Consider the following 24,864-nt stretch of genomic DNA (forward strand, 5'->3'; position numbering starts at 1 on the left):
ACAGAGTGACATCTCTTTTTGGAGTAGTTTTGTGCCCTGGTTTGAGTGTGTGTGAATGCGAGTGTTTCAGATTGCTTAAATGCCTGAGCACGAGTGTGAGGGCGCATGAGGGGAGAGTGTGAGGGAGATTGTGTTTGACTCTGTGTGTGTGTGTGTGTGTGAGAGAGAGTATTTGCTGTAAGAGTGCGCATGTGCCGTGATTGACCGCGCACTGTGTGTGTGCCAGTATATACGCTTTTGCGGGGGCATGCCGATCGGCTTGTGTGTCTCAGACAGTGTGTGTGTTCACGTCACACTGTGACTGCTGTGGTGCATCTCTGGGGGGAGGAGGAGAATAGGATATGAGCGGGCCTGGGCAGTGCTAGAGGGCCATGCAGACTCTGAGCAGGCTGCAGACCTGTGGCACTCGTAAGATGATGGCCATGGTCCGCACCTCCCTTCAGAAAGTGGTGGTCTTCCTACACAGGCTCCAGAGAATGGCCATCTCATCCCCACGTTATCACAAACTCTGCAAGGTGAGTCACAAAACGAAAGACGGAGAGTAAGAGTTCTGTCCGACGCTCTTTCATCCCTGTTTTCAGTCATTTGTTCATTTGTTTCGTCTGTTCATTCAGTGTTTTGYTTCGGTAATGTGATCGAGTTGATTAACTGTGTGGCTTAGTTTGGTCATCTTGTTGGTTTGGGGCATTTTTGTAATGCTTTTTTGTCTCTCAAGAATGCCTAGTTTTATTCATGGCTTTTGATAAAGTTGTATGTTTCTGGCATAGTTTCGAGTGAATTGCTACTTTTGTTGGTTTGCTGGTTATTAATTTATAACATTGTTATATGATTATATTACCTCACCCCATCAATCAATCAAATGTATTTATATAGCCCTTTTTACATCAGCCGATGTCACAAAGTGCTATAACCCCATCACTAAGTCTTTTCACACCTCTGACTATTTTGGGGCTTGCATATTTAAATTGTGACTCAGGTTTTTGTCAACAACTCTCTCCATCCTGTTATCTGTTTGGGAGAGTGTTGACGCCTGTGGTTGTCACCTCCACAGTGTGTGTCTGCATATTCCTGGCTGGATACGGGACTGATTTACTGCCTCAGCTGCACGTCAAGTAATCAGGCTCTGCTGTGTGTGTTAATGCCTGTGTGTACAGTCTTGTCTCCGCTGTGGTGAAGTAAACAAAGTAACAAGGTAGAGAAGTTGTGAGGTGTGTGTGTGTGTGAGTGAGCACGTGTGTTGTGAATGCCTGAACCACCATGCACTATGGTATGCACGCTGTGAGTAAGAGGTACAATGAGTTTGTATTTTTAATAAACTGTAGCCTACTTGTTATTACACTGAAGGATATATTGCGAGGTTGCAAGTGACCGCTCTAGTCAGCGACACTGCAGCGAGCTGTGAAAGATGGACCAGCTGCTCAGGAGGATTAGAGCTGGCCAGCCGCAAACACAACTGTTTGTGTGTGTGTTTTTGTTTAACTATCCGTGTGGGTACCAGAAGTCCTCACAAGGATAGTAAAACAAGGAAAATTCAGACACGTGGGGACATTTTGACAATCCGATCGAAGAAAAATGCTATTTTAGGGTTAGAATTAGGGTTAGGTGTTACAGTTAGGGTTGGAAGTTAGGGTTAGGTATAGTTTTATGGTTAGGGTTTGGGTTTATGGTTAGGTTAAGGGTTAAGGTTAGGGAAAATAGGATTTTGAATGGGAATAAATGATTTGGTCCCCACAAGGATAGCAATACAAAGCTGTGTGTGTACAGTGGAACCAATTATCATTAGGAAACAGCTGCAATCCCGCTTTAACACGCATGTTAGCCTTGGATTTTCTCCCAAGGCAAATCTCCCTCTTTCTCTCTCCACCTCTCACTCTCGGTCTTTAATTTTCCCTCTCTCATTTCATCTCTTGCTATATATTCTCTCTTGCTCCATTTTTTAAATCTTTCTATAACCTGATATGGATTCTCTCTATATGACATAAACACGATCAGACCCAGGCCGTCTGAATACCAATACTTGCGTTCTAAATAGTATGCATTTTAGGTATGGGAAAATATAAAGTTTTATAGTATGTGAACTTTTAAGTGCTTTAAATGGCAGGATGTCATACTCATCTGTAGATTAGTGAGCGCAAACAGAAATTTACAGAAACAGAGAAAGTGCATGATAGACAGAATGGGAGAGTTTTTTAAAATAGTATATTTCCCMCTTTCACTCGCTGGTTAATTCCTTAGAACAAAGTAGGCACTTGTTCTTTGCTCATTTAACCAGCGCGGCCGAATCTGTGTTGGTTGAATCTCCCTGTCAGCGGCCAGCCTCGTCTGATCACTACTCTGTTAGTACCATCTCCTGTTAATACCACTCACTCCACACTTTCCTAACTTATCGTAATACAGACCTATGCATTCTGCACTTGACCACCTTCCCTTGGGTTGCACCAGTCATTCGTCGCTCGTTTAACCTCCCTTGGAAGGAGCCGACCGTTCTCCTACCCTCCCGCACCCAGTGGGAGAAATCCATCATTTTACACTCAATTACCCTCCCCTGGGTCGCATCAGACATTCTGGGCCCGTTGGGCTCCCCCTGAGAGGATCAGTCATTCTGGGCTCGTCTGGACTCCCCTGGGCGCTCACTGGCCGGCCGGCGGTAACAGTGCTTCTTGATGATGAATGTGCGCTCGGCTTGCTCTCTCTGGGCATGTCTCGCTGTTACCTGGCTCTCCGTCTCAGGAAATAGCCTGGCCTCCGGGCTGACAGTGCTGGCCATAACCATATACCAGGGATCATCAACTAGATTCAGCGGTGGTCCGATTTCTTGAGCGGATGGACAGGGGGCCGGAACATAATTACAAATCATTTATAGACTGCAAATTGACCGGGATCAGAAAAGTTGGGGGGCCAAGTAAAATCACCCGCAGTGTGTGTGTGTTCGTGTGTGTGTGTGTGTGATTAGTCTGGTGTATTTGTACTGGAGAGCGTCGAAGGTCCCGATGGCTATTTGCATTGCACTCAGCTCTGTTCTGTCTGTGTAATCACTGTCTGCAAATATGCTGAAGGGCACTCTGGTCTCAGGAGGAGTGTCCTCTTACTCTCATTATACTTTCTGGGGAGTTTGTGTGTGGTGTGAGAGAGAGAGGGAGAGACAGAGACAGCAAGAGAGAGAGAAAGTGTGTGTGTATCAGGGAGAGAGAGTGCGCATAAACACTGGCAGATGCCATCTTTAAAATAGCCTAAAGCAGCAATCCATCCAGTTATATTGTCCCTTCAGTACCCTAGCCCTGTGACTAACACATTGGCCCCTGCTCCTACTCCACCCCTCCATTCACCACCCCACTCCCGCTCAGTTTTACCCCATGCAGGGTGAGTCAGCCCTGGGCACAGAGTGCAGCACCTTTGCTTCTCTGTCCTTGTGCTCRACCAGGACCAGGGCCCTGGGTCATTAGTATGCGTTACATCAGTGGCACAGGACCGCAGGAGTGTGGACACGCATCATTCCCCCTGGACTAGGTGGCCAGATCGGGCTGTTTGTCATTAAACACACATTATTACACTCAACACTAACTTGCACGCAACACACACACAGCTGTGCTACACAATGCAAGGTGACATAGTGATAAGTTGTGAGAGAAAATTATATGGTAACAAATTCAGAAGTACCAATCATTTGAATTAATTTACCAACGCTCAGAAAAGCCCAAGGACAATAACTTGAAATGAAGCACTGACTTCTGCCATTACCTACATGTGGTAGGTATGGTAAATTACTTGATCTTCCCGCATTTGATAATTGATTTATGGCTCAAATAATAACTGAAAGCAATTTGATTTCAACTGTCACTCAAGTTATAAAGTGTCCATTACCTTAAGTGAATGCATTGCAATGGAGTGAGATGAAAATAAGTGTCGTAAATTACTTTGAACGCTTGATACACAATATATACAAAAGTATGTGGACATGCCTTCAAATTAGTGGATTCGGCTATTTCCGCCACACACGTTGCTGACAGGTGTATACAATCGAGAACACAGCCATGCAATCTCCACAGACAAACATTAGCAGTAGAATGGCCTTACTGAAGAGCTCAGTGGCTTTCAACATAGCACCATCATAGGATGCCACCTTTCCAACAATCYGTTCGTCAAATTTCTGAGCTGCCCAGGTTAACTGTAAGTGCTTTTATTTTGAAGTGGAAATGTCTAGGAGCAACGACGGCTCAGCCGCCAAGTGGTAGACCATACAAGCTCACAGAATGGGAGCGCCGAAATTGTCTGTCCTCGGTTGCAACACTCACTACCGAGTTCCAAACTGCCTCTGGAAACAACGTTAGCACAAACTGTTTGTCGGGAGCTTCKTGAAATGGGTTTCAATGGCCGAGCAGCTGCACACAAGCCTAAGATCACAATGCCAAGTGTCGGCTTGAATGATGTAAAGCTCACTGCCATTGGACTCTGGAGCAAACTGAAAGCACATACCACCGCATTTAATCATGGCAAGACGACAGGAAACATGGCCCGAAAACAAAGTGTAGTTATTCCCGCCGTAAGGCAATCAAACAAGCAAAGCGTCAGTATAGAGACAAAGTGGAGTCGCAATTCAACGGCTCAAACACGAGATGTATGTGGCAGGGTCTACAGACAATCATGGATTACAAAAGGAAAATCAGCCCCTTCACGGACATCGACGTCTTGCTCCCAGACAAATTAAACAACTACTTTGCACGCTTTGAGTGCCACTGACACAGCCCGCTACCAAAGACCGTGGGCTCTCCTTCTCTGTGGCCAACGTGAGTAAAACATTTAAATGTGTTAACCCTCGCAAGGCTGCCGGCCCAGACGGCATCCCTAGCCGTGTCCTCGGAGCATGCGCAGACCAGCTGGCTGGTGTGTTTACGGACATATTCAATCAATCCCTATCCCGTCTGTTGTCCCCACATGCTTCAAGATGGCCAGCATTGTTCCTGTTCCCAAGAAAGCTAAGGTAACTGAACTAAATGACTATCGCCCCGTAGCACTCACTTCTGTCATCATGAAGTGCTTTGAGAGACTAGTCAAGGATCATATCACCTCCACTACCTGTCACCCTAGACCCACTCCAATTTGCTTACCGCCCTAAAAGGTCCACAGATGATCCAATCGCCATCACACTGCACATTGCCCTATCCCTTCTGGACAAGAGTAATACCTATGTAAGAATGCTGTCCATTGACTACAGCTCAGCATTCAACACCTTTTGTACCCTCCATCATTAAGCTTGAGACCCTGGGTCTCACCCCGTCCTGTGCAACTGGGTCCTGGACTTCCTGACAGGCCACCCCCCCAGGTGGTGAGGGTAGGAAACAACATCTCCAGTCCGCTGATCCTCAACACTGGGGCCCCACAAGGGTGCGTTCTCTGCCCTCTCCTGTACTCCCTGTTCACCCATGACTGCGTGGCCATGCACGCCTCCAACTCAATCATCAAGTTTGCAGACGACACTACAGTGGTAGGCTTGATTACCAACAACGATGAGACGGCCTACAGGAAGGAGGTGAGGGCTCGGAGTCTGGTGTCAGGAAAATAACCTCTCACTTAATGTCAGCAAAACACAAGAGATGATCGTTAACTTTTGTAAACAGCAGAGGGAGCACCCCCACTATCCACATCGAAAGGACAGTAGTGGAGAAGGTGGAAAGTTTTAAGTTCCTCGGTGTACATATCACCGACAAACTGAAACGGTCCACTCACATAGACAGTGTGGTAAAGAAGGCGCAACAGAGCCTCTTCAACCTCAGGAGGCATAGAAAATGTAGCTTGTCACCGAAAACCCTTAATAACTTTTACAGGTGCACAATTGAGAACATCCTGTCGGACTGTATCACAGCCTGGTACGGCAACAGCACCACCCACAACCGCAGGGCTCCCCAGAGGATGGTGAGCACAACACATCACCGGGGGCAAACTACCTGCCTTCGAAGACACGTACAACACCCGATTTCACAGGGAGGCGAAAAAGATCAGCAAGGACAATAACCATCCGAGCCACTACCTGTTCACCCCGCTTCTATCCAGAAGGCGAGGTCATTGCAGATGCATCAAAGCTGGGACAAAGAAGCTGTTTTTCAATCTCTATCTCAAGGCCATCAGATTGTTAAACAGCCACCACTAGCACAGAGAGGCGGCCGCATACCTACAGACTTGATATCATTGGCCACTTCAATAAATGGAACACTAGTCAATTTAATAATGCCACTTTAAGAATGTTTACATATCTATCATTACTCATCTCATATGTACAGTTGAAGTCGGAAGTTTACATACACCTTAGCTAAATACATTTGAATTCAGTTTTTCACAATTCCTGACATTTAATCCTATTAAAAATTCCCTGTCTTCAGTCAGTTAGGGTCACCACTTTATTGTAAGAATGTGAAATTTCAGAATAATAGTCYAGAGAATGATTTATTTCAGATTGTATTTCTTTCATCACATTCCCAGTGGGTCAGAAGTTTACATACACTCAATTCGTTTTTGGTAGAATTGCCTTTTAATTGTTTAACTTGGGTCAAACGTTTTGGGTAGCCTTCCACAAGCTTCCCACAATAAGTTGGGTACATTTTGGCCCATTCCTCCTGACAGAGCTGGTGTAACTGAGTCAGGTTTGTAGGCCTCCTTGCTCGCCTACACCTTTTTCGGTTCTGCCCACAAATTTTCTATAGGATGAATGTCAGGGCTTTGTGATGGCCACTCCAATACCTTGACTTTGTTTTTCTTAAGCCATTTTGCCACAACTTTGGAAGTATGCTTGGGGTCATTGTCCATTTGTAAGACCCATTTTCGACCAAGCTTGAACTTCCTGACTGATGTCTTGAGATGTTGCTTCAATATATCCACATAATTTTCCTACCTCATGATGCTATCTATTTTGTGAAGTGCACCAGTCCCTCCTGCAGCAAAGCACCCCCACAACATGATGCTGCCACCCCCGTGCTTCACAGTTGGGATGGTGTTCTTCGGCTTGCAAGCATCCCCCTTTTTCCTCCAAACATAACAATGGTCATTATTACCAAACAGTTCTATTTTTGTTTCATCAGACCAGGGGACATTTCTCCAAAAAGTACGATCTTTGTCCCCATATGCAGTTGCAAACCGTCGTCTGGCTTTTTTATGGCGGTTTTTGGAGCAGTGGCTTCTTCCTTGCTGAGCGGCCTTTCAGGTTATGTCGATATAGGGCTCTGTTTACTGCGGATATAGATACTTTTGTGCTTCCCTCAGCATCTTCACAAGGTCCTTTGTTGTTGTTCGGGGATTGATTTGCACTTTTCACACCATAGTACGTTCATCTCTAGGAGACAGAACGTGTCTCCTTCCTGAGCGGTATGACGGCTTCGTGGTCCCATGGTGTTTATACTTGCGGAAAATTGTTTGTACAGATGAACGTGGTACCTTCAGGCGTTTGGAAATTGCTCCCAAGGATGAATCAGACTTTTGAATGTCTACAATTTTTTTATGAGGTCCCTGTCACGGCCGTCAAAGGAAGTAGACCAAAGCGCAGTGTGGTGAGCGTACATTTTCCTTTATTTAGGATGACGCCGACAATTTTCTTTTTTTTTTAAACAACCGTGAAGCTTAAGGCTATAGTGCCACAAACAAAGCCAACTTCCCACAAAGAAAGGAGGGAAAAGGGCTACCTAAGTATGGTTCCCAATCAGAGACAACGATAGACAGCTGTCCCTGATTGAGAACCATAACCGGCCAAAACATAGAATGCCAACCCCAAATCACACCCTGACCAAACCAAATAGAGACATAAAAAGGCTCTAAGGTCAGGGCGTGACAGTTTAGGCTGATTTCTTTTGATTTTCCCATGATGTCAAGCAAAGAGGCACTGAGTTTGAAGGTACGCCATGAAATACCTCCACAGGTACATCTCCAATTGACTGAAATTATGTCAATTAGCCTGTCAGAAGCTTCTAAAGCCATGAGATCATTTTCTGGAATTTTCCTACCTTTTTAAAGGCACAGTCAACTTAGTGTATGTACATTTCTGACCGACTGGAATTGTGATACAGTGAATTATAAGTGAAATAATCTGTCTGTAAACAATTGTTGGAAAAATGTATTTTGTCATGCACAAAGTAGATGTCCTAACCAACTTGCCAAAACTATAGTTTGTTTAAAGAATTTTGTGGAGTAGTTGAAAAACGAGTTTTAATGACTCCAACCTAAGTGTATGTAAACTTCTGACTTCAACTGTATATACTGTATACTGTATCCTTCACTATCTATTCTTTGCTATCTATTGCATCTTAGCCGCTCTGTCACAGCTCATCCATATTTTATACTTATATATTCTCACCCCATTCCTTTTCTAGATTGTGTTTATTAGTTTTTGTTGTGGAATTTGTTAGATATTAGGTTTTGTTGTGGAATTGTTTTACCTGTTAGATACCTGTTAAATACTGCTGCGCTGTCAGATCTAGAAGCATAAGCATTTTGCTACATTCGCAATAACCTCTGCTAACCATGTGTATGTGATAAATACAATTTCACTTGATTTGATTTGGAAACGCGTTCTCTGGAGTGATGAATCACGCTTCACCATCTGGCAGTCTGACGGACTAATCTGGGTTTGGCAGATGGAGAAGGGGAACGCTACCTGCTCAAATGCGTATTGCCAACTGGAAAGTTTGGTGGAGGAGGAATAATGGTCTGTGGCTGTTTTTCCTGGTTCGGGTTAGGCCCCTTAGTTCCAGTAATGAGAATCTTAACGCTACAGCATACAATGGCATTCTAGACGATTCTGTGCTTCCAGTTTGGGAAGGCCCTTTTTTGTTTCAGCATGACAATGCCCCCGTACACAACTAGGTCCATACAGAAATAATTTTTCCGAGATCGGTGTGGAAGAACTTGACTGGCCTGCACAGAGCCCTGACCTCAACCCCATCGGACAKCTTTGGGATGAACTGGAACGCCGACTTCAAAGCCAAGCCTAATCGCCCAACATCAGTGCCCAACCTCACTTATGCTCTTGTGGCTGAATGGCAGCAAGTCCCAGCAGCAATGTTCCAACATCTAGTGGAAAGCCTTCCTAGAAGATTGGAGGTTGTTATAGCAGCAAAGGTGGGACCGACTCCATATTAATGACCATGATTTTGGAATGAGATGCTCGACGAGCAGGTGTCCACATACCCATGGTCATGTAGTGTATTTAGTTGAGTAGTATTTATATATTTATTCAGTGACATACCGGTAGATCTATTACATTTCGACTAGCTTACAGTGCCTTCGAAAGTATTCACACCCCTTGACTATTTACACAATTTGTGTTGCAGCCTGAATTTGATTAAATTATGTCACTGGCCTACACACAATATCACAGTGAAATTATGTTTTCAGACATTTTTACAAAAGCTGAAATGTCTTGAGTCAGCAAGTGTTCGACCAATTTGTTAGTTTTTGTTTTTCTATCTCAAATTTCCATTTTTATTTTTTTACACTGTTGGGATTTAGGCGACCCGAAAAAACGCTTAGGTGGCCCACCCAAGGATTTCAATGGCAGAAAAATCCATGCACGTGCTAGATTAAGAAGAAATATGACCACTTGTGTTAACTGCAACAGAAACAGAGAGAACAGGGTGTAATTCAGAACGGCTCAGGTTAAAGCCATCTGATGGGTTCTGATTTATAAACTTGAAATCACCAAGGGAGAGAGGGGAATGCAGAACGTTTAGACATCAGGTATCTATGGAAAGGAGAAGGGCCACGGTCTGGTTTCAGTTGTTGGGTTGTAATTTGAAATACTTGCTACACCAGAAGTTTATAGTTATCTGTAGAAGGAATGTATATGGATATGAACCAGGGCTTGGAGAGTTACTAAGTAAGGGAAAGGTAATCGCATGGTTGCGGTCACTGATAAGGGTGGAAAGCTGTGAATTAGTGAATAATGGGGGGTGAAGTCAGGTCACATTAAGGGAGAAGAAACAGGTTCTAAGTAAACAGAGTAAAAACTAACACATCATAATGCTCTTATCTGCTACAGATTTAACCTCTTCACGCGTGAGTTCCAAATATCTCTAACGGTGGCCCCCAGCATGAGTTGTTTTATGCACGTAATGTCAGAATGCACTCACTGTTCCAAAATGTGATTGTTACGCAATATGACATTTAACTATTAACTAGACATTGCCTGCTAATTATCTATAGGCTATGTTTCAACTTGTCAATTTCCAATTATTTTCTAACACGCTTTATAAAAAAAAAAACTAATTGTACCCCCTTTTTCTTCACAATTTTCTGATATCCAATTGCAATCCTATTGCGATCTTGTCTCATCGCTGCAACTCCCCAATGGGCTCGGGAGAGGCGAAGGTCGAGTCATGCGTCCACCGAAACATGACCGAAACATGACCAGCGTGCAGGCGGCTGGCACGCCACAAGGAGTTGCTAGAGCGCAATGAGCCAAGTAAAGCCCACCTGGCCAAACCCTCCCCTATCTCCAAAATATTGTTCTTTTTTAAACAAAGCGATTTTATTATTATTCATTTAGAATTATAAAAAGGCCTGTTGGATATTCTCACAGATATATTATTAACCCTGTTATTAGCAGGACAATATATATTGATCATGGCTCCCGAGTGGCGCACAATGGGATTGCCTTGCAGTTGTCCAGCTGTATCAACTGAAAGCACGCGAGTTTCAAGGCACGAGGGCAGGGGTCACGGGTTGGGCCCCAGAGCTGCACTTTGTCTGTGATGCCCACTACTAAATGGTCTCGGATATGTTCATCCCTATTAGCACCGAAATCACAGTTTTCAGCTAGCTCATAAGAGCTCTGATATACATGTCTGCCTTTTCTCTCTCTCTTTGGCTGCGTTGGTAAAAACATGCCCGCTTGTGAATGAGATTCCGTTGTGGAATGAAGTAGTCCTTCCAACACTATATCAAAGTTTGTGTTATCTTTCTCCTGAGCGAATTTAAATGAGATGAGTATTTTCTCAGCCTCACTGCCCACCACGTAGATTATCGAACTGACATGGATGACTCCATGATCTTTGTCCAGTTTTGTAGCAGTCCTGAAATGGCAGAATCTCTGTCTCCACTCCCAGCATTCTGCTGGGCTTTTGAACTTCTTTTGCTCTGGCAGGTTGAACTTGGGCATTTCGTCGTCCTCGTCCAAACTTCTCTCTATGAGGAGAGCCAAAGCACTTCCACAGTGTTTCCGCAGATCAAGTATGCAGACATTTGCGCGGTATTGCACTAACTTTTTCCCCGTGGCACATTTTCTGGCTCGCATTTGCATTGCCTTCATTGTTGTTTTCCTTGCAAATAATAACTTTGGACATGTCTCCYTTCCTATCAAAGTAAGTGCCTTATTGTGTTGTCTTTTCTACTGTAGCATACAGTATGTGTGTATGGAGCATAATGTATTTACAGTTTTTATCCACATGTTTTCAAGTACTGGTGACAAATAATGCATTCCGATTATTTTATAGATTGTAATGGACACCTGTAATGTGTGTAAAATACTTTTTTGGTTGTACTGATTATGATGAGGTAATGCTAAGCTTTTTGACAGCTATGTGTGGCACCATGTTTGTTAACATTATACAATGCATTCTGGTTGTCACATAAACGTCTGTCAGACCAAGATGTTATAATGAGGTGAAGGAATGGTTCACTCATCTTTCGAGTAAACTTCCGTAACTGAATGAAGGGAAGGGAATGATCGTAGATGACACTCCCCCTTCAACATTCATACTGCAAATAGACCAAACTTATCTTGTCTCCTTATTATTTTTGGTTCATGTGAAAAAACAAACATGGTGGAGTGCACAAACTACCCATCGTCGGATTACTTTCGAGTTTTAGAAAGTCTTTTACTCAATTATTTCGATCAATAGTGAGCTCACCCGTGATGTGATGAATTGTAAATAGTAATTGCTATTAGCTAATTCATATTGTGGCTTCTGTCAGCTGAGAGTTAGCTAAATATGAGCGCTTGTGTTATGTCAATCTTTTCTCAGTTAGCGCCAGGACTAATGTAGCCGGCATTTTCCGGTTTGGATGATTGGGTTATGCTGTCACTACTTCTGTGAATGTCTGAACATTGCATCCAAAAATAGACTTGTTTCTGTGAAAACGCAAACGCTGACTGTTGCGTCAATCGAAACTGGACGTTCTAAATAAATGTTCTAATCACACCTGTTTGATCGTACGCTGCAGGGACGACTGTAGAATGATCACACCCGTTTGTTGGTACGTGTCAAAGGCTTAAGGCAGAAATGGCAACATCCTATTCTCTCCTCCTCTTTCTCTGCCAAGCTCTATCTGTCATTTACTTGGACTGTTTCACCGAATCCTAACATTTCTCTTGGTATTTCTCTCTTTTTTACCTTTCTGTTCCCTCCCTCTCTCTCTCAGTATTCCCAGATATCGAGGCAGTAATGGTTATTATCCATCTAGTGCTCTGGTTATGAGGAGATTGTGAGGTTGCATTAATGCCTCTTGGCCCAGGCTCATACTAATGGCCCAGTTTTTATGAGTGTTTTGTTTTAGAATAGCACACTGCGGTCACGTCCACCCCACAGTCCTGCTCTTTGTTAGGATACCTAACTTACAGTACTCTAAGCTTTATGGATGAGTCTTGTTCCCATAGGGAGCGGGAGATAGAGAGATGAGGAGACAGACTGGGCAGTTATGAAGACAGAGAATGTGACAGAAAGGCAGGGAAGAGACATTACTAAGACAGCGAGTGTCTTGAGAGCAAACACGGCGATAGAATTGACATGATAGAGAGCTCTCTCCCTCCCGGTATGTGAAGGCTTTTATCCCAGTGAGGCTCCAGTGTCGATTACTGTAGTCCAGATGTGTGATGTGGAGTCAAAGTGATCGTCACCATACCAAACGATACGGTTGGAATGGATGAATGCAGCAGTTGAATGTACAGAGATTAGATAGATGCAGACATTCACACTCAGAATGTTTTTCCTCTGCTGACTCGTGGTCCATTGTTTTCCTGGTCTCTCTCATAGTGAAGGGAAGGCAGATGGTCATTGGTCATATTTTGGGAGTACCCATTTGTGGCTCTGCTGTGTATTCTAGTTTCATTGTCAATTTTGGCCGGTGTTTGACAGCCATGAACTATGACCAGCCCTGACCTGAACAGGTTAGATTGGGCCTGGAACAGAGAGAGAGAGAAAGAGAGAGCAAAAGGGAGAGAGAGGGAGTGAGAGAAACAACAAGAGGGAGAGTTGATTTCCAGCAAACAAACAAGTGATGCCTTTTTTTGTTGTATTTTCACCCCTTTTTCGTTGTATCCAGTTGGTAGTAGTTACAGTCTTGCTTCATCGCTGCAACTCCCGTACGGACTCGGGAGAGGCGAAGGTCGAGAGCCATGCGTCCTCCCGAAACACAACCCGCACTGCTTCTTGACACAATGCCCATCCAACCCAAAAGCCAGCCGCACTAATGTGTCAGAGGAAACATCGTACACCTAGCGACCGTGTCAGCGTGCACTGCGCCCGACCCGCCACAGGAGTCGCTAGTGCGCGATGACACAAGGATATCACTGCCGGCCAAACCCTCCCCTAACCTGGACGATGCTGGGCTAATTATGCGCCGTCCCATGGGTCTCCCGGTCGCGGCCGGCTGCGACAGAGCCTGGACTCGAACCCAGAATCTCTTGTGGCACAGCTAGCACTGCGATGCAGTACCTTAGACCACTACGCCACTCGGGAGGCTCGAAACCTAACTCTTAAGCTTAAAATAGCCTTTGTCCTCATGGGGATGTGGGAAAAGGGGATTTTACGTCCCCCACAAGGATAGAAGAACCAACACGCACGCACATACACACACACACACACCTAATCCTTGTTTTACTGTCCTTATGGGGACCAACAAATGTACTCCCATTCAAAATCCTATTTTGCCTAACCCTTAATCTAACCTTAACCCTACCTCTAACCTTAACCCCTAGCTCAAAAACTAAACCTAACCTCTAGGCGAAATGTCTGAGTCATTACATGGGACCGTGTGTATGATCAGTAATCCTCCCTCAATTCAGACCAATAAGCCTGAAAGGATAAAGCCTGTACTCACATAAACACCGCTACTTCTCTTATTCTCTCTCCCCTCTTCCTTATGTTATCTTTCCTCTCCCCTCCTCCCTTATGCACTTTTTCCCTCTCCTTTCCTTATTTTTGCTCCTCTTCTCCGCTCTTACTCACTTCTCTGCTTCTCATCTTCTCCTACCTCTTTTGACATTTTCTCCCTTCCCCTCCTCATTTTCTCCTCCCCGCCACTCTCTCTGCAGGGTGTGTATAGTGCCACCCTGCACACCCTACAGCTGTGCTTCATGTCCCCTCCTCCTATTTATACATCATCAGCTCTTTGAAGAAGCCAGTGCCTAATCATTCATTGGTGCCCCTGCATATGCTACTTCACTTCCTTCTTCTCTCTCCCCCCCTCTCAGTTAAATTACATTCAAAGGGCCTTTATTGGCATGGGAAACATATGCGGCAGGTAGCTTAGTGGTTAAGAGTGTCGGGTCAGTAACCGGATCGTCACTGGTTCGAATCCCTGAGCCAACTAGGTAAAAAAATATGTCTTTGTCCTTTAGCAAGGCACTTACCCTAATTGCTCCTGTAAGTCCCTCTGGATAAGAATGTCTGCTACATGACTAAAATGTAAAATATAAATGTTTACAGTGCCAAAGCAAGTGCAGTTAACAAAGGTGAGAAGAAACAAATTTAACAACAACAAAAAACTATTCACAGTAAACTTTACACTCAAACTCCATCTTTCTTTCTCTCTTTTTGTCTCCTCAAGGCTTCCCTTGACAGATGGTTTCATGTGATGTGTCATAGATATGCTGTACTGTAGCATCTGCATTCTTCTGGCTCTGCATGAAGCATTGCATTACATGACCATGAATGATTCATCAAAGCCTCTCTCTGACACGCCAACATCAGTCACACCACATCACATTACAGTTCAGTCACTCAATTGACCTGTGTTTAGTCCTAACATGGCTGAGGGCTCGGGAGAAGGTGTGTGTGTGTGACAGAGAGAGAGAGCGGGAGTGAGTGTGAAAATGTCTGTGAGAGTGAGTGTGTGTGTGTGTGTGCACTTGAGTTTGTGTGTGAGAAGATGACTTGTCAGCAGCCTACATGTATCAGTCGGATGTCTCATGTAATGGGTGGAGATATAACTCACGGGCCTAATTGTAGAGCAGAAGAGAGATAATTAATAGAGGAAAATGGAGTGAGAGCTAGAGCAAAATATAAAGAGAGAGAACGAGAGAGGGCACGAGAGAGAAAAGGCAGAGAATGCCCTGAGAGGTAAACACAGTGCAATGCATTGTGGACAATGACTATGTCAGTAGGAGATTAAAGATAAATCATTCTATAAATAGTCTGTAATCTGCAGGAGGCCTGCAGGGGACCATGGAGAACATACTGTCAGCACTGAGTAAAACAAGCAGTATAATAGTGTAAACTATAGCACTAAAGGAAGGGGGAAATAGAGGAGCACGTTAGAGAGTGGAATATGATTGACTGTTGAGGTTCCATTTATTGGAGTTTTTCCCCCATCACGGCTTATATTGTGCCTGTATTGTGGGAATATGACAAGTGGAAAAGGAGAGAAAGAGGTGTGTGCGTGCGTGTGACAGAAAATAATAATGTGTGTGTGTACAGTGCCTTCAGAAAGTATTCACACCCCTTGACTTCTTCCACATTTTGTTGTGATAAAGCCTGAATTTAAAATGTATTAAATGGAGATGATCTACACACAATACCCCATAATGTCAAAGTGGAAGAAACATTCAAACATAGTTTTTTTTAATATGAATGGAAAATAAAACACACATCTTGATTAGATAAGTATTCAACCCCCTGAGTCAATACATGTAAATTTATTTTGCCCCCCCACACCAAACGCGATCATGACACGCAGGTTAAAATATCAAAACAAACTCTGAACCATTACATTATTTTGGGGACAGGTCGAAAAGCATTAAACATGTATGGTAATTTAGCTAGTTAGCTTGCACTTGCTAGCTAACGTTAATTTTTCCTATTTAGCTAGCTTGCTGTTGCTAGCTAATTTGTCCTGGGATATAAACATTGAGTTGTTATTTTACCTGAAATGCACAAGGATCTCTACTCCGACAATTAATCCACACATAAAACGGCCAACCGAATCGTTTCTAGTCATCTCTCCTCCTTCCAGGCTTTTTCATTGTTTAAAACCTCTTGAGAATACAGGGGGTCCTGTTTCAACTTCGACATTTTGCGTTCCCAAATTAAATTGCCTCGTACTCAATTCTTGCTCGTACAATATGCATATTATTATTACTATTGGATAGAAAACAATCTCTAGTTTCTAAAAGCGTTTGAATTATGTCTGTGGGTGAACCAGAAGTCTTTCTGCAGCGAAAATCATGACAGGAACTGCGAAGGTCTGAAAACTAGGCTCTGATCTCGGATCAGTTTAAAGCTCTGTATGTGTCCTATGGGTCGAAATGAACTTCACCCGCCTTCCCCTGGATGTCAGTAACCAATGAGAAGTGGAATGGAGTCTCTACGTATTTCTCAGACTTTATAAAAGACCATGGAGTGGGAGGTCCGTTCTTTTCGACGCTCGTCAAGACGCAAGAGAGGACATCCGAATGGCATGCTCAAAAGCTCTCGTTATCGGCCTAAGATATATCCGTCTGTGATTTAATTCGATATAGGTGTTAGAAACATCATAACGAAGTTATTTTAAACCGATTTATATCAGTTTATGCGAGTATATTGCTATTTTCYGAATTTTKGMAGTATTGCGTTTGGAGGATTTGGACATGTGTGTGCCACGTAGCTATTGTTAGCTGCTAAATCCGAAGTTGAAGAGGACGTTTTACAACAAAGCAACGATTCTTTTYGACAAAGGACACCTTGCCCAAGATTCTGATGGAAYCTCAACTAATAGTAAGAACTATTTATGATGTTAATTCGTTGTTCTGTGGAAAAATGTAAAAGTATTTTTCGGCCATTATTGCGGCACTGGTCTGGCTGTAACGCACACTGTATGTCTAGTAACGTTAATTTTAAAAATCTAACACAGCGGTTGCATTAATAACTAATGCATCTTTCAATTGCTGTCCAACCTGTATTTTTTAGTCAAGTTTTCGATTATTTATTGATTAGATTAGGTGCCTTTCCAAGATGGCGCCGGCCAGAATGCATGCCATGTTTTTACTGATTACATTGCATAACCACGATTTGTGCTGCTAAATATGCACATTTTCGAACAAAAGCTATATGCATTGTGTAATATGATGTTACAGGACTGTCATCTGATGAAGTATATCAAGGTTAGTAAAATTATATATCTTTTGCTGAGTTGTTACGATCGCTAACCTGTGCTGCTGGTAAATTGCTTGTGTTTCTGGCTATTGTGGTAAGCTCATATAATGCTATATTGTGTTTTCGCCGTAAAACACTTAAGAAATCTGACATATTGGCTGGATTCACAAGATGTTGGGCTTTCATTTGCTGTACGCTGTGTATTTTTCAGAAATGTTTTAAGATGAGTAATTAGTTYTTTGACGTTGGTCTCTGTAATTATTCTGGCAGCTTCGGCACTATTTCAGATTGCAGCTGCAATGTAGAACTGTGATTTATACCTGAAAAATGCACATTTTTCAAAAAAAACATATGCTATACCATAAATATGTTATCAGACTGTCATCTTATGAAGTTGTTTCTTGGTTAGTGGCTATATATATCTTTATTTAGTCGAATTAGTGATAGCTACCCATGCAGGAAAAAAATGGTGGGAAAAAAAAGTTGTGTCTTTTGCTATCGTGGTTAGCTAATAGATTTACATATTGTGTCTTCCCTGTAAAACATTAAAAAAATCAGAAATGATGGCTGGATTCACAAGATCTGTATCTTTCATCTGGTGTCTTGGACTTGTGATTTCATGATATTTAGATGCTAGTATTTACTTGTGACGCTATGCTCGGCTATGCTAGTCAGCTTTTTTTACTGTGGGGGGTGCTCCCGGAACCAGGATGGTGACTCGTGAGAAGTTAAATTATATGGTGATCGCATCTAAACTTTCATTGTATTACCACGACTACCGGCAAAACAGTTCGTCTTTCTATCACCCACGTGGGTATAACCAATGAGGAGATGGCACGTGGGTACCTGCTTCTATAAACGAATGAGGAGATGGCACGTGGGTACCTGCTTCTATAAACCAATGAGGAGATGGGAGAGGCAGGACTTGCAGCGCAATCTGCGTCAGAAATAGGAACGACATCTACTTTAGCCCTTGGTGTCGCAGACGCTCGTTGGCGCGCGCAAGCAGTGTGGGTGCAATAATTTAATAACATGGATTTCAAAATTTATTTTGCGTGCTCGCGCACGCGACGTGTCCGGTCTGGTCAGCATGTAAGTGTTTTGTTCACCTGGATTGTACAGTATTTYCCCATTTGTTTTTTTTAATGCTTCAAGCTCTAAGTTGGTTGTTGATCATTGCTAGACAGCCATTTTCAAGTCTTGCCGTAGATTTTTAAGTCAATGTAACTGTAACTAGGCCACTCAGGAACATTCAACGTTGTCTTGGTAAACAACTCCAATGTATATTTGGCTTTGTGTTTTAGGTAATTGTCCTGTCTGTTGGAAAGCAGACTGAACAAAGTTTTCCTCTCGGATTTTGCCTGTGCTGAGCTCTATTCCATTTATGTTTATCCCCACAAAAACTACCTAGTCCTTGGCAATGACAAGCATACCCATAACATGATGCAGCCACCACCATGCTTGAAAATATGAAGAGTGGTACTCAGTGATGTGTTGGATATGCCCCAAACATAACGCTTTGTATTCAGGATCATTTTCTAAATGTTTTGCAGTGTTACTGTAGAGCCTTTTTGCAAACAGGATGCATGTTTTGGAATATGTTTATTGAACTTCACCATGCTTAAAGGAATATTCAATGTCTGCTTTTTTTTTACCTATCTATCAGTAGGTGCCCTTCTTTGCGAATCATTGGAAAGCCTCCCAGGTCTTTGTGGTAGAATCTGTGCATCAAATTATTGCACACAGAGTGAGTCCATGCACCTTTTTTTAAACTTGATTTGTTATTTTTAGATAAGGGGTAAGTCCAATGCAACTTACTGTGACTTGTTACACATTTTTTCTCTTGAACTTATTTAGGCTTGCCATGACATAAGGGGTAAATATTTATTGACTAATGACATTTAATTTTTTCATTTTTCATTAATTTGTAAACAATTCTAAAAACATGATTCTATTTTGACATTATGGGGTATTGTGTGGAGATCAGTAACACAAAATCTCCATTTAGTCCATTTTAAATCCAGGCTGTAACACAAGTTGTGGAAAAAGGCAAGGAGTGTGAATACTTTCTGAAGGGACTGTATGTGTGTTTGACTCGTACATTGAACAGAGCCTTACCTCTGTGTGTGTGTGTGTGTGTGTGTGTGTGAGGAAATCCTCAAAAGCCCCCACAAGGATAGTAAAACAAGGACAATGGCTATTTTAGGCTTAGGGGTTAGGTTTAGGGTTAAGGTTACAATTAGGGTTAGGATTAGAAAAAGAGGTTAGGTTTAGGAGTTAGCGCACAAACATGTAAAAAGCAATTTTGGACTTCTATCAATCTGTCCTTTCATTTCTTTTGTCTCCCTCTCACCTTCCTTCTGTCACACACTCTCAAGTTCTGTCAGGCTCTCTCACTCCCCCTCTTCATTTCTCTCTCCCTTCCTTCCTCTCATCATCTCTCTCTCTGTCTGACTCACCTGTTTATCTCCTTGACTTTCATTCCCTCTCCCTCTCTGTGCGTGTCTCTCCATCCCTTCCAATCTCATCAGCGTTTCACTCCTGATATCTTCTCTCACTATCAGTCAGATTCTCAATCAGCTCTCTTCTCACCATCTCTCTCAACGTCATCTGTGCATTGCCCTCCGGGGTATCACAAGTACACTGAAAAAAATGGTGCTTTGAATTTACTTAATTCAAATTTGTACATCGGTTCCACATGAATGAAACATGTTAGATAAACACAAATCTTTATTTTTCAGCTTACTTATTATATTTTTGTCAAGCAAATATCATTTCTTCAGGTAAATGCATTGTAATGGAATCTAATCAATTTAACATGGTAAAGCTAATTATTTGAATTAAATTTGTAGCTTCAAATGGATTTGATCATGTTCACTAAACCTGATCACTACTTAATGATTAACATAATAAAAAGCATATGCTAAAGATGTGTAACAACGGAGCAAGAGACCATTTGTATCAGTGACAAAGAAGGCAAAAGGCATGTGTTTAAAAAATGACTGTATTTTTTTTGTAACGGTTCAGCTCTTTGGAATGACAAATGTCCATTCACTGACATTCAGCGTTCAATGAATTGCACAGGTCTAAATCACAGTAATGTAGGCTATATATATGTATGAAAAATACTTGTCCTAACAGTGATTGGTCACACTCTCTAATGCATTTTGTTACAAAATGAGGTAGTTCTTTTTCATAAGGAGTAACAGACAAAGAATGAGGTAGGTATGTGTACATATTGGTGCATGTTAATTCTATTGACTAAAAGTCACTACAAAGTGAAACTGAACTTTTTACAGAAGCAGCAAAGAAAATTAAGGGCATCTACTCAACACACCATACAAAATGTCTAACAAAATCACGATATCAGCATGTCCAAAGATGGAGCTTCTGTTTTGAGTTTGTGAACAATCTAACAAGTTCAACCTAAGTCAGACATACAGTGTGAAACACAACCTACAGTCTGAAACACACAACAAAACAGCTCACTGAAACAGCCTGTTTTGAAATGCAACAGCTTTGTTAAGTTTTCCCCATTCAGTTCCATAAAAACCTTCTGAAAGACTTGTAGCTGAGCTCAGTAACTGAGGTTTATGGCATAGATGAGGCCGAACAGCATTGCAACTGCAAATTCTACGTTGCCCAGATCCTGCAGCACTTTGACGACTTCAAGGATAATCCCAGTGTCCTCTGGTTCCTCACTCACATGGTCTTTGATAATGTAGATCCCCACAGTAGTGTCCTCAATGGCTGCCTTGGTGGACTCTTCATCCATGCCCTGAACAAGACACAAAGGCAAAACTGGTCAGTCATACAAAATGAATCATTCATCAATGAAGTGTTTACAGTTAGGGACTCTAGGTTGCAAAAAGTATAGCTCATGAAGCACAAGAGCATGATACAGACAGAAATAAATCAAGACTGGAGTCCTTTTAAGTGTCAACTAAATCAAGAACTGCTGGTAATATTTGAACACCGCCTATTACAAGGCTAAAATTAAGTGGTTATAATCAAGATTTCCATTCAGATTATATTTTAGACACAGCCAATTTTGATCACTGTATTCAGCATTCATGCAAACAAACAAAAAACTGACTCTTTAATCCGAATGATACAATTCTGGAAGAAAAAAATGGTGCATCTAACCGCAGCTAATGAAATAAGATGGAAGACCGAGGAGATGACACAGTAATAGAATAGCTAGTGATAGAATATGATGGTGGCACGGAACAGGAGAGGAAGAGAAAGAATAAGGAAACACATACCACATTCCTGAACAAGCTTTTCTGGGTCTTCACCCATATACACACACTCCCTTTAGGATGCACTCTCGTCTGACATCTATGTTGCTATTCTAAGAAAAGAGAAGGATTGTGACATGAGTCTTCTGCCCAGCTGTCCTCCTCCTTCTCTGGAACAACTTCAGCAGGTTATCTGAGTGTATATCAAGTTGAGAAATACATTTGGACTGGAGTGGGGTTGTGGTGATTCTCTTAAACTCGGCATTGACCTGAAAACAGTAGTTAAACAAATTAGATTAAAAACTGCAGAACGGAAAATAGACGGGATATGATCACACAAGCGGCAAACTAGATTGTTCTCGATAGGGAGAGAAATAACTAGGCAGTCAGCACAAATGGTGGTAACTCTGAATAAGGCTCACTTATGTGGCAAGCTGAGGGAAAATAACATTCTACCTCCACCAACTAATCCCAGATAACATAACCAATAGATCAACAATAAGACAAGCATGGCTAACTTACCTCAATGACTTCAAAGAGCACAGGCCGTCTGGCCACAAAGTCCTCTACCATGGGCGCGTCACGGACAACTTCATGTCTCCTGTACGCAAACATCTTCTTAACTTTGAACTTCACTGTGTCTCTGTTTCTTTTCTTCACATCGGACAGTAGAGCTTTCCGCATGTCCCCGAGGCTCTCTTCTGTTTCTATGCGGGGCAAAAGTTCACTTCTGCTCTCTTCGGCTTTTTAACACCATAGGCTGCACTTGACTTCCCTGCAGGTTTGTGCTTCAAGGAGTTTATCGTCACCTCTGGACATCCCAGTCTTCTCAGGGCGAGTGCGGTAGTTTGCCAGTTTGTATTTCAAACGGGTTCTCCATCCTCCACATACAGTGAAAGAACACTTCTCAGTCTAACTTCTGTTGAGTGGACTTTACTTTGGTGCACAATTAAGGCATCTCAGGTCTTAAATGCGCATGGACAGTCAATGTGTGTACATGGGTAACGGACAGTACGGCCATAATGTGGGTGCTTTAACTTGTATTTATGCAAAAGTTGGGACCTACTTGACACCAATTCTGAACACCCCTTACATTTCCACATTCACACAACACTGAAAAAAAGAGAACAGCAATACCATAAGACTTAAAGACTGACATTCGGAGCAAATTGTTTTTGGGTATTAAAACAACCTCTGATAACAGTACTCACCAACACTACATAGCCTGTGAATGGGTAGACAAAGCAGCTCAAATGTAGTAGGCAAACATCATGAACCTTTAAATACAACATTTGTTCATGAAATAATTAATTTTTTCATTATGAAATGTTTGATTCAAATATCCATTGATTTATGCATGCATCCACTCATATGCACATATGTTGAATTTTTTATATTTTTTGTCAAATAATTTTAAATGTATAGATAAATGGACACCTATAATATAAAGTAATAATGTTCAACTGCTGAAATGAACTCCACACCCCATTTCAATAAGTCTATGTCCCCTTTGCGCCACGTTTTACAACATGGAGGCAGCCATTGGCAAACTGTTAAACTGCATGAAAGCATGAATCTCATAGGTTTAGGTGTATAATCATTAGATCTCAAATATGTAATGAAAAACAATTGTTTTAAAATGTCTGTTTTGATGCAAATACATGAGCTTTTAATTTTTTAAAAACTTTTACCTCACAAGAAAAAAAGTTGGTGCACTAAATGTTGCTGCAAAGTGATTGCAGATGATGTCGTGCAAAAGCACCAAAGCATTAGCTAGCTAGCAAGTTAGCTAGCATGTTAGCCAACTAACTTTACCTCCTGTTTTACTGTTCATAGAAGCTAGCTAGCAACATCGTCTTTTACCTTTAGCTGCCGTGCCGATATGTTTCAGACTCGAGCACAAAATGAGGATATAGAGCAATCACTAATAACGTTACTGCTTACAATTCTGACTAAAACCACACAGACAAACGTTAAATAAAATCAACCACCATGCTTACCTTGACCAAAATTCTAGGTACATCTTCTCCGCTAACGCGCCAGTGTTCTTTCTGGAAGATTCGTCGCTCGCACGGTTTGAATTGTTACTCCGCATGAATTAACTTTATTGGTTCACACTCCCCCTACATGATTCAAACTAGTAGATCTGATTTTGCTTCGTGTTGCATTGATTTTAAGCAATGAAACTGCGTTGAGAGGAGAAACAAAACATGTTTGAGTAAATCACACTATGTTTTTGTAAATCTGACAGGCCACCTTATCCCGTTTTTCAGTTAAGGTGAGTTTCCTTCTTCTCACATTTATATGGCAATTATGATGAGGTGCTCTGTAGTCATGAACATGTACACACACACACACACACACACACACACATCCAGGATAAATCCGATATCCAGGATAAATAAAACATTACATTCTTTCTGCATTTAGCAAAATCATTTTAATCAATACTTCATTTGTCTTTCATGTTGTTTCTCTTCAGTTCACACACATAGTGAATACGGTTTCTTCTCTTGAGTGTCTGTCTGCCCTTTGTGTGTCCTTTGTTTGTGTATGTGACTGTCTGCTCTAGAAGCTGCCCTGCTAAATATCAGTGGGCTTAGCGCCCGGGGCTTAATTCAAAAACAATTACCTTTAGTTTCCGTGGACGACCCACGGGGACGGGCAGAGGGCTAATCTGGTCATAAGTGTGACGGACCTTTTTACTTACACACACACACACATATACACTAGAGGGCTTCCCGAAATTAAGATCCGAGCCAAATTGAATCTGTGAAATTCACGTCCGACAACGACAGAACCCGGGAATGTTTTTGAAAATCAATACCCGATCCGATTCAGAGCCGAGGTGGACCAGATCCGACCCAAAATATGTCCGAGATAAGGGAGAATCTGATCCAAATTGGGTCCAGTCTGTATCGGACCCAAATGGATCTGAAATATTAAAAATTCAGCTTTATTGATGCGCAAGCCAGTAGAATTGTTTTGACTTGTCTGGCAGGCAGGCAGTGAACGTTAACATTTCACATGCATTTTTCAAAAATAATTGAGTTGTCTACGCCCACAGCTTAGTATTTTCATAAATGTCATCCCTAAAATGTCCACAAAGAAGAAAGGAAGGGGTGTGTGGCAAAGATACACTGTGCTTGTCTCTCTTCAGAATTCGCTCTTTGTTTCCCGTTAATTTGTGCGCATTCATTATGTACGCAAATGTAGCCCTACGAAAGTTCCCATTAGGGGATGTCTGATATTATTTCTGATTTGTCTTAACTCACCACCACTCCTCACTGTATTTA

At 42.3% G+C, this 24,864-nt stretch overlaps 1 long non-coding RNA gene and 1 pseudogene across 2 annotated transcripts; one reads left to right on the plus strand and one right to left on the minus strand.

The window, feature by feature from the left end:
• LOC111954591 (utrophin-like) overlaps positions 1–24,864 on the plus strand; it is a 241,603-nt pseudogene that overhangs the window by 46,466 nt on the left and 170,273 nt on the right.
• Positions 20,237–23,852, minus strand: LOC111954593 (uncharacterized). Of its 2 annotated transcripts, XR_002876000.2 has the most exons (5): positions 23,569–23,852; positions 22,780–22,845; positions 22,091–22,681; positions 21,593–21,837; positions 20,240–21,105 (listed from the first exon to the last, which is right to left on the minus strand). It is a non-coding gene; the product is annotated as an uncharacterized lncRNA (long non-coding RNA). The 2 variants fall into 2 exon arrangements; XR_011474341.1 differs by having other exon boundaries at positions 20,237–21,837.

The sequence above is a fragment of the Salvelinus sp. IW2-2015 genome, linkage group LG28 (assembly GCF_002910315.2).
Source record: "Salvelinus sp. IW2-2015 linkage group LG28, ASM291031v2, whole genome shotgun sequence".
Classification (NCBI taxonomy): Eukaryota; Metazoa; Chordata; class Actinopteri; order Salmoniformes; family Salmonidae; genus Salvelinus; species Salvelinus sp. IW2-2015.